The 11,642-nt window shown below is 35.1% G+C and overlaps 1 pseudogene across 2 annotated transcripts; it reads left to right on the forward strand.

The window, feature by feature from the left end:
• Nucleotides 1–442: 442 nt before the first annotated feature.
• LOC143583580 (protein LIGHT-DEPENDENT SHORT HYPOCOTYLS 10 pseudogene) lies at nucleotides 443–3,223 on the forward strand (annotated as a pseudogene). 2 transcript variants are annotated; one of them, XR_013144201.1, is made up of 2 exons: nucleotides 443–1,315; nucleotides 2,895–3,223. The product of XR_013144201.1 is annotated as a protein LIGHT-DEPENDENT SHORT HYPOCOTYLS 10 pseudogene, transcript variant X2 (transcript). The 2 variants fall into 2 exon arrangements; XR_013144200.1 differs by having other exon boundaries at nucleotides 445–1,315; nucleotides 2,881–3,218.
• Nucleotides 3,224–11,642: the final 8,419 nt, after the last annotated feature.

An 11,642-nucleotide genomic window follows, 5' to 3' on the forward strand; every position in this document is an offset into this window, starting at 1 on the left:
TATATTTGAACATTGATTTTTTTTTGTACTATAAACTGATACCAACCGATTTTGGGTCGACTCGCAACCTTATCACGTAAGTTTTACCAACCAGCCACAAGTTGTATTAAGTATGTTATATTATCATAAGTTATACGAGTTCAATAATATTACATATGCTTATTTCTTTTGATTTATTGTTGTTAATGCTATGAAGCTAACAGATACCGACCATTCAAACTAGGGTGCCGGCGTAGCTTGCTACCCACTTACCACAACTCTATTGTAATTTGACCCTTTTGTTCAATATATCTTTATATATATAAAATTTTATTTTATAAATATTTTTTCAAAAATTAAAAAGACGAACGTTTTTTATTTTCACAATTAATAGGAAAGTAATTGTAGGTCATATACATAATAAATAAAAAAGTGCTCCAAGAAAATTATTCTATTAGAGGCTATTAGTGCCAATTCAAGGATGAGAATAATGCAATTTGGTGAAGAAAAAAAAAGCCTAATTGCCTTTAAAGCACTTTCAAATGGACCCATCTCTTGTCTTCTCAATACCTCCTCCTCCATGATTTGATTTTCAATTTTTCCATTTTGATTTCTCATCTCTCTTCAATTATATATCATTCTTATACAACTCCTATTCCTCTTCTCTCTAAGCCAATTATCAGTTTTCCTTATAAAAATACTCATCACTTCATCAAGCTAGTTTCATGTCTAGTAATCAGCTAAGAGAAATAGGTGAAGGATCATCAAGGGGCCGCGGTGACGATGGAGGTGGCGGTGCACTTATACCTTCTGGTTCACAACAACCACCGCCAGCACCACCGCAGCTTAGCCGATATGAGTCACAAAAGCGGCGTGATTGGAACACTTTCGGACAGTACTTGAAGAACCAAAGACCGCCAGTGGCTTTGTCTCACTGTAACTACAGTCATGTACTAGATTTCCTTCGGTACCTTGATCAATTTGGAAAGACTAAGGTTCACTTACAAGGTTGTGTTTTCTACGGTCATCCGGATCCGGCTGGCCCGTGTACTTGCCCACTTAGGCAAGCATGGGGCAGCCTTGACGCCCTCATCGGGCGTCTGCGTGCTGCTTATGAAGAAAATGGCGGATTGCCTGAAATGAACCCGTTTGCTAATGGCGCAATTCGGGTTTATCTTCGTGAAGTTCGTGATTCGCAGGCGAAAGCAAGAGGGATCCCTTACAAGAAGAAAAAGAAGAAGAGAAACCCTCCTGTTCAAAAGGCAAATGATCAAGCAGAAACTTCAAGTTTTAGAATTCAACAACCATGATCTATGGCTCTTCTTCAATATTACTGGTAATCTTTTAATTATTTATATGAAATAATTGTTTTTTGACTATATGATTATATTTAAAATTGTTTTCCTAAAGGCTAACACATCATATTTGCATATAAAACAAATGAATGATTTAATTACAATCTAAAAAGCATATTTTTTGGGGGAAAAAGCAAACCCTAGAAGACTACTCATAGTTCTAGAAACCCTTGCTTGCATGGAGAACACACCTCAGTTGTTCTCTCTCTATTTGCATAACTGGTTCCCTCTATCAAAATAATAATATAAATAAAAAATATTTTATGTTAAATGTGTGAGTATTGTAATTAAATTTAAAATAATAATTAGTTGATCTCATAATTAAGTAAATACTATTTAGAAAATATTGCTAGTCTTGTCTCTTTTGGGATTCTGCACTATCTGGAGTGGAAATATAGATTTGATCAAAGTAATTACCTCAATTTATAGTTGCAACAGTTAATCATATATAATTACTAGTCAATTAGCATAATTACCAGAGTGTGATTAGTGTGTGTAATGCATAAACACATTTACTATAGACAAACTAAATGATTGAAACATTATTATATATTATATTATTTATTATTTCATCTCCTACTGAATATAAACTAGTGATTGGAACATATGATTCAATATATCTTTATAAAATCTACATGAATGTATTAATAAGATAAATTACGAAGCTGTTACGTGATCGCAATATATAAGATCCAAACTTCGCGTCTAATTCTTGATCTGCAACCAAATCAACAGTAGCTTATTGCATTCCATTTGTTTTTTTTTTCTTATCAATGCTATTTCACCAATGGAGGTGTTCAAGTTCTATGTTTGACGAACCAACTGTCCGGATTTTGAATAGATGCATGATTCAAATCCAATTTACTTACTCTTAATTGCCTCACTTCTTGACTACACACACATAGAAGACCTTTTAATGATCTTTCTCTTTCTCTTCATATAATCAAACCGACAATACGGACAAATTTTAATATTGTTCTTCGGATTCTTTACTTAAATTTGATTACATATTGAACGTGTATCAACAAATTGTTAATCTTTATTTGATTGCCACTCTTAGGTGTGGTTAGCTTCCCTCATTTTATGTTATTTACATGTTCACGTTTTATTATATAAATGAAAAACTTAATTAACTAGATAATATATTCGTATAGGTATGCTCAGTAATTCACTAAGTTTTCTTTGTTTCTTTCTGTCTACTTTACTAATATTTAGATCATTAGTAATAGACACAAAAAACAGGAAATTATAAACTTATGTACAATTAATATATGTAATTAGTTATATTCTTTGTACAATTCTTGTAATTTAACTTTGCTATACTAAGTAGTCTCCACCAACTTTGGTGTGAGACACCATAATCTACAATTAGTATTATATTTCAAGAGCGTCAAAATCCGTATGGACGGCTAACATTTCGTTTCAGGTAGGCTCACTCGGGTATTGGGAGTAGTTTCAAACGATGTTAAAGAAATATATTATATTATAAGATCTGCCTGTAAGCTATTAATCGTTTATCTGTTAATAATGATATTTTTAATTATAGCAACTTAATTTCAGGTGGACATGGACATACAAGATTTGAAGCTAGCTCCTGAAATATGTCACCGATCGAATTCCATTAATGGGTGGATATAAACTGCACGAAGTCCATTGATGCCAATGCCTGATTTTCTAAAGTCTAAAGGTCTGGTTTCGTTCTGGTGATACATAATTAATAAGAGGATGATTTATTATTAATATATATATAATAGATATTTGAAGATGATTAATCAATATATTTCTGTCCATCTATATTGTCTAAATTAGATGTTTATCATATATATGTCTAAATTACCTGTTTGTGTTTTTTTATTGGTACAATGGATAGTTAAAATTTATATTGATAATTGAATGAATATATATTTATAATGAGCATATATAATGATGTGATAATTAGGCCCACTTATAGTACCATTGGATTCCTCCTGAAATTCACTCATTAATGGAGACTCGTGAGGACACCATTTCCTACTTACATCCAAATTGCTTCACCAAAATCTTATTATATATATATATATATATATGTGTGTGTGTTGAGTTAAAATAACTACTAATTATTTAAAAGTCTTAGTGTTTTAATAGTGGATACATGCATTATTACTTTAGTGTATTACTGGTGAATAATTTGGTTATTCATTCAAATGAGAGCTACTGATTTTCCAACCGTAGTATACGCTGGATGAAAAAATTAGACGGTAATCAACTTTTTTATACTTAATGCAAGAACATGTTGCGTCATAAGCGAATACACTACACCATGAACAGATATTGCAATTATCAGTGAACACAAGTAAACACCGGTGTACTCACTTCACTAGTCAATTGGAGAGACACTATATGAACACAGTGAGATCTTCATAGAGAAGTAAAAACATGTATTAACTGTTTAATACAATGCTAGAAACTATGGTTTTTTTACGGTTATCAATTAGGTACATGTTTAAGACATGATAAGACCTGTTAATCAAAAAAGTGTTGGTATATGATCTTTTTTTCTTAGATAATTGAAATTAGTAGGCTAGACTCCATAATTTTCCTTTTTTGGTGCATGAAACTTAAAACCGTCTTATAGTCATGACATATAAAGTAGTTAAACGAGTCGTCTTCATGTTTGATACTTTTGTTATACACGTCGTTTCTAACATGTTAAGCCAACCCCCGTCGTTTTTAGTTCGGTGTAACGTTGTTGATTTCAATAGATGATGGGCAAGAAAGATCCTGTAATAGTGAGTTTGATTGTGGTTAAAATAGACAAGGACAAGGTTTTGAGTACTGCGGATATGGTAGAGATCGTGGTTATGGTAGAGATCAAGGAAGCATGTTCCAACAAAATAAAGACCAATGAACAAGAAATGTATAAAAAGAAAAGAAATATTATGTGTTACAATTGTTATTAGTATGCTCACTATGCGGTTGAATGCCCTAAGCTAGAATGAAAGGAAAACAAGGCTAATTTGGCTTAAAAGGATGAGCTAATGATGATTGTGTCGAACCGATCATGCAAAAACTTAATTTTACCTATAGACAGGGTAAGTCAGCTACGATATCCAAAGGAGTATGTGGTCAACGTCATACGTTTTTTTGTTTATTTAATTATTTACAAAACAATTATAAAGAGATAATTATGAAGTTTTGTCTTGAGTGCTGATCACAGTAGCAGGTTTGGTTTGAAAGAAACGAACACTTAACGCTTTTAACAAGTAACGAGAACGGAATCAGACTCAAGGTTCATGCATGTAACAAACAACAATCTCATGTCATTTAACAGGTTAATTATTAATAATTGAATCTAGTTGATCAAGTAGTCAAACCTTAGGCGTCAATAATCGCTAACACGCGACACTAGTTACCAAAGGGTTCTTACCAGCGTGACTCAACTTAGGACAATTGTATGCTTCATCAAATTCAAACTATTCAATCCAACCCTATGAAATATGTATCACAACAACTGGCAAACTAATCGTTTTGATTGAAATAAACATAAACCGACTTAATGCACAATAATACCAAGCATCAATGTTCATATATCGATAATTAACAAATACAATTAGTTTGTTCTTAAAACATGAGAAAACTGTAAAAGTACAATACTCTACATCCCGGGTATGACTTGAGAGGATTCAACCGCTCATGATCTTCGATTAGTCTTTGGCTATTGATTCAGGATGATGAACAACGAACCTCGAGGTGATTGGAGGTGATCTGGGGCTCCTAGAATCATTCCTTGTCGTCCCAAGATGGCTGGAAGTGAAGACATCTTATTAGGGTTTGTAAAATATAAGATGTAGGTCAAAACCTGTTTTTTCACGTTTTTATGTTCATCGCATATCGCGATGGACATATAGCCATTATTTTACGAAATAAGACCAATAAAGACATAATGTTTGGATTCCTCTCATCAAGAAACCCAAAATTCATATATTATGGATCTCGTAACTCATTTTTCAACCCAGGATATGTTCGTTTTACTCCTTGACGCTTTGTTATCAACCTATTTTGTTTATTTTTAGCATCGGCATATGGTTTCTCATCCAAACTCTTCCCAAGTCCTTCTAACACTTACCAAGACTCCAAATCATGCTCCGATCTTCCCGAGATATCATTTCATGCTCGTGTAAAGTCTCCAATTTTGCATCTTTAACGATCAATGACTTGAAATACAAAAACATGTATGAAGTACCAAAGTTCTAACAATAAAATCAATAAAACTATATCATTAAAGTACTAATATATGAGCATAATATATACCCGACCATCAGCTAACGTTACTCTAATGCAAAGTGGGAAAAGTTCAGTTAAGGGTGATAATAGATAATTCTGAAAGTTGAAGACGAAGTTAGATGGTAAACTTGGAAAGGATGCCTATATAAACATGGAATATTTTTATAACTAATGAATATAATTAATCTAAATATATCTAGAAAACTTTGAATTGTTTCTCATAGACGTATTTCTTTCGGGTTATAAATGGTTAGCAACATAGCATAAATGAATTGTTAGGGTTAAATCCAGGACCGTCTCCGAAAAGAGAAGAAATAAGAAGGGCTTGGGACATAAAAACTAAAAGGCCCTAAAATACAAACTCAAAAAAATATAATATGATACGAAAACATAACAAATTAAAAATGACGTTTATTCGATCGGTAAAATATAGGTGTTGCAGCGGCGACTTGACGCGAATTTGGCGTTATCAGCCACGTTTGTTATGGCACCCAAACTAAACCCAAAAACTAATTTTTGTCAAATTAACATATATAGAAATAAAATATAAATAAAAGAACACGGACGTTGTGGCGAGGAGTTAACACGAATTCGATCGATATTAGACATGTTCAGTATGAGTACGGGAAGTAAACCTACAAAATAATTTTGTTAAATTTGTTGGAATCGATCTGCCCAAGACACATATTAGAGTTGTGTGGCTAGTACGTATTGATCCAAGTCGGGTCATACCCAATAACAAGCTAGACAAACGCCACGATATTTATTATTAGATATGATCTAGTTAATAAATATCAACACTTATAATATTTGGAAAATGGTTTTCTAAATATTTGCATTTGTGTGTTAAATAAATTATATGGATAATTTATATTTTGAGTGATGTTATTTAAATTGGTTAAATAACATATTGCATGTTACTTATGATATGTTTTATAACATAAATATCATAAGTAAATAATTGTAAGTAATTAAAAGTGGATTTGAAATTTGGGTGAGAAATTTCCTCCCTCTTCTCTCTCCTCCTTTTATTCTTTCAAAGCATGCATGGTTGTTGATTGGGAGATCACTTTTCTTGGAGAAAAACAACCACACTCTTTCACACACACATTGCTCTCTCTCTTTTCTCTCCATTTTCGGAACCGAGAAGAAGAAGAACAAGAACAAGGGTGTTCTTGCAAGTGTTGGTTCCTAGCAACCTAGGTGTTTGTTGGAGCTTGTCGGGTATACAAGCTTGAGGACTCCTTCTTTGGATTCTAGCCGTTCAATCTCATTCATCCTCTTCTTTTGGACTTGAAGGTAGAATGCTAAACACCCTATGGTTGTTTTTGATAGCATGAATATTCGTATATGGATCCGGGCGTTGGGTTTTATATAAAACGGGTTTTATATGCATTGGTAAACAAGATTTAAAACTAATGATTTCCTCTGCGTTTTTCTATATAATGGGTTATATGGACTTTGATAATCTTGTGAAAACCCAACAATGGCATCAAGAGCCGCTTATACGGATACATGCTTCATAGATCTAATTTCGGGTTTTATGGTGTGGTTCACCATATGGCCGAAAGTTTTTTTTGGGTTTTTGGTTACCCCTTGGTTCCTCAAGATTATACTTTACATGCATGTGATAATCTTGAAGAATTAAGTCATATGGATGATTAATTATTTTGTTTGGACAAAACCCAAAACTTTCGGTTTTGTTTCTCTTGGCCGAAAGTTTTATGGGTAAGAGGGGAACCATTTTGGTCTTCTAAGACCTTGCATATTTGGATGTGCATTTGGATGTTCATAACCTAGCCATGACCTTTGAATGTGATTTTGTGTTGTGATTTATTCAATATTCAATTTGGTTGTAATATTCATTTATTTGGGTTTGTAATCTATTTATTTATTCATATTGGTTTGTAATAATAAGTAGATTAGTTGTGTTTCTTTTACTAGAGAAAAAAATGTATTAGGATATATTTTTTGTAAAAGAAGATGCAACAAAGTTACGGTTTTGGTTTTGGGCCTAAATGGACCTCATAGTCCAAGATGGGATTTTAGCCCAAATGCCAAAGCCCAAACTTGGAGGCCCAAGATAGCTAGGAGCTGAAGTTGGAGCCCATATGGAAGCCCAAATAAAGTGGAAGAGTCACAACACAATGTGGACAGTTGAAGCATATGGATGCAGGATCAAGTGGGAGTTCACCGACACATGCCTTGTGTCATTCTTGTCCCTTAGGAGAGACCTTTTGGCACACTTGTTTCGGTCAACAAGTGTTGTCATTCTAGGTGGTTATGGTTATGGACTTGTGTTTATATTTTATGCTTGTGTGGTTGATTTATGTTTATTGTTTTGTCATGTTTGGATGTTAACAATTAAAATCGACAACTAGCATAAAAGTGATTCCTTTAAAATTATTAAGTGATAAAATTGGTTTTATTAACTATTAATGATTTCATAATAAAATGGGTTTTATTAAAAGGAATTTGAAAATTGGTTTTCAAATGTACCATACATTTGAATGCATGCAAATGGAAGGTACATTAAATAGTTTTTCAATCTAGAATTTTGAAAACTAAAATCCCTTTTAAAACAAGTTGAACACCATCCTTTTATACGACACTTAAGTTTACTTGTAGACTTGAATCGTGGAATAGGGTCACCTAACCACATTTAAGAAAACTTGTGATCTTAAGGTGGTTTTACAATACTTGTGGAATGAGGGTCACTTAACCACTCATATGTGTAAACTCACACGCGTGTGTAAGTAGGACGACTTGATTTGAAACCATGTGAATAGGGTCACCGACACATGGCGTTTAAAGGTGTTGATGGGATTAAACATGCCAACTTGTAAGGCCCCGAACCCGGTAGCTCTACTTTCGCGTCGGATTTACTCATAAACACAGTTCTTACAAATCAGAGTTCATTAAAACTTTCGCGGAAAATAAAAACTTCCATGAAACGTTACAGCAATCCAAAACTTGCCTTAATTAAACATTCTTGTCTTCCAAAATAAACGTCAATTACATTAAAACATCTTGAGTCTTCAGATGCCAGTCTCCTATTCGCCCACCATGTCCCGCTCAAGCTAGCTGTCTCATTCTACTCACCTGCGTGCATACTAAAAGTCAGCTACGCTGAGTGAGTTCTAGTTAATCAAGCAACTTATCATACAACCACTACATGCATCATATACGTGTCCGAAGACACTTAACCCACTGTCTAACCCGCTACTTCTCAACCACTTAATTATCCCTACAGCTTAGCCAATTAATTACCCCTACAGCTTAACCATTGATGCCACTTATGCCACTTTATGCCACTTATGCCACTTTATGCCACTTGTGCCACTTTATGCCACTTTTGCCACTTTATGCCATTTGTGCCACTTTATGTCACTTGTGACACTTTATGCCACTTGTGCCACTTTATGCCACTTGTGCCACTTTATGCCACTTTAATAACGAAGACACGCATAGACTCACTCTACCACGTGCTCACGTTATGCCCCTAACTCTATTACTAGACCCCTATCCACTTCTATCACACTATACTTCTACTTGTGTATAACCCACTTCCTATCAGCACATTATTTACGTAATAAACAAGTCACATCATAACATTCATACACACTATCAACCACTTGGAATTTACTATCCTTGGCGATACGTGCAATATCCGAAGATCGTTCACGTACCGACAAGCATTATAAAATATATACCTCAAATAACATCTATAGCATACACTTACCACTTAAGGTAAGTGTATTCACACTTCACATCGAGTATGCACACAGCCCCGAAAACATAACAAGGAAATGGGGCTAGAAACTCACCCGAACTCTGCTTCTTTCTCCGATAGTTGTAAATCCCTTCTTTAACTGAGCTCGGCTGACTGTATAAGTTACACGTATCAATACTCCCCTGATTTAATCTGGTGGCCTAGTATTAGCTTACTTTTACTTATCGTTTTTAATTTATTTTCTAATCGAACTTGACTTTAGGCGAAGTTAAACCTTAGGCGAACTTAGCTTTAGGCGAAGTTAAACCTTAGGCGAACTTAGCTTTAGGCGAAGTTAAACCTTAGGCGAACTTAGCTTTGCAGGCGAAGTTGTCATCAGGCGAACTTAGCTTTTAGGCGAAGTTGTCATCAGGCGAACTTAGCTTTTAGGCGAAGTTGTCATCAGGCGAACTTAGTTTTGCAGGCGAAGTTCATCAGGCGAACTTAGCTTGCAGGCGAAGTTGTCGGCTGCAGCTACTGTTCGTCCTTAATCATCTTCATTTCTTAACCAAATAACTCGATTTAGGTATCCACGGAATCGTCTGACCAGCGCCTACAAACCCCAACCATCAAATCGGCCTAACATCGACGTTTAAAGTGTGAGATTTAGGCATACAGGTTACGGGTTCTTTTATCAATCGATTAACCCATCAAATCTTAACCATTTTCAGTAAGTTTAGCTTTGTAGGATTCGTTTTTACCATACAAACACAGATCTATCATTTCTATACTAATCCAAACCTAAACAAACAAGTTCTCGATATAAACGTACCGTAAATGAGTCGAACTACGAACACGAGCTGGTCTAGCACCAACGAGCTCGGGTCCTCGCCTTTGGATCTTGGTTCGGGTTGTGTGTGTTTTGGAGTGTGTAGAGATTAGGATGGATAAATGGATGGAATGGAAAGGATGATTGGGGTTTAAGGGGGTATTTATACTCCCTTAAGCCTATGGACCGAAGGCCCATATTTCCTTTTGGTCCATATCTAATCCCATCTAATTATCCTACTAAGTCTTCATAATTTTGCTATTATTATTATCGTTCCACTAACTCGTTTATTTCACCCGACAAAATAATATATTAAATATTACTTTAGAAATTTCGGGATGTTACACAACTAAACATATGATGTTTAACCGATCCCATAAAACTAGAAGTTACAAAGGGTTGCAATTGTCAAACGTTGACTACCTTGTTAATTTGAATAGTAGGATAAGGGTCACCTAACTACTATTTGAATGAAACGTTGGATTCTAGATTTTAATCAATAATTGTCTTGGAGACATTAAAGGGTATTAAAGATTAAAATTTATTGATATCGAAAATACTAAATGAACTTTGTTAAATTTTTTATAGATGGCCGCAATCAACAATTCACAGAACGCTATTATCCTTCATGTGCATAATCTATCACTTAGATCCATTCTGGACAAGGATCGTCTAAACTTTAACAACTTTATGGACTGGTACCGAAACTTGAGACTTGTTCTCAAGCAAGAGAAGAAGTCCTGCATATTTGACGATCCTATTCCCGATGAACCCGATGTCAACAACTTGGATGCCTATGCGGATTGGTTGAAATACACCGAGGATTCGGTGCAAGTTTCTTGCCTCATGTTGGGAACAATTATTCCCGAGATCCAAAAGGATTTCGAGAATCATGGGGCGTATGACATGATCACCCAGCTTAAGGAAATGTTCCTTACTCAAGCAAGGGTGGAGCGCTTCGAAACGGTTCGAGCACTTCATGCATGTCATATGGAAGAAACCCAATCCGTGTCATCTTATGTGCTTAAGATGAAAAGCCACATTGATCGGCTTAAACGGCTTAACTGTCCCGTCTCAAAAGAGTTAGCCACGGATTTGATCCTAAACGGCTTAACTAAAAGGTTTGAGACATTCGTCATGAACTATAACATGAACGGATGGGACAAAAGCATTGGTGAGCTTCACGCAATGCTTAAGACAGCCAAAGCCGGAATGGGTAAAAAGGTTTTACCCGTTCTCACGATCAATGAGGCTGGCTTAAAGAAGAGGCATCAGCCGGAACCAAATGCAAAGGTTGCCGTTGGTAAGGGACAAGTCAAGAAAGCGTTCAAGGGAAAGGCAATGGCGGAACCCAAACTCAAGAAGCTAAAGGTTAGCGCCGAGGATCCGTGCTTTGGTTGTGGGGAGATAGGTCACTGGATGAGAAATTGTCCGACCTATATCAAGGAGTTGAAAGCTAAGAGGGATGCGGGACAAAACTCAGGTACAACTTTCATGATCCATA

This window comes from Bidens hawaiensis, unplaced genomic scaffold (assembly GCF_021521415.1).
Source record: "Bidens hawaiensis isolate Kalapana, Puna unplaced genomic scaffold, B.hawaiensis_p1.1 tig00032459_1, whole genome shotgun sequence".
NCBI classification, from domain to species: domain Eukaryota; kingdom Viridiplantae; phylum Streptophyta; class Magnoliopsida; order Asterales; family Asteraceae; genus Bidens; species Bidens hawaiensis.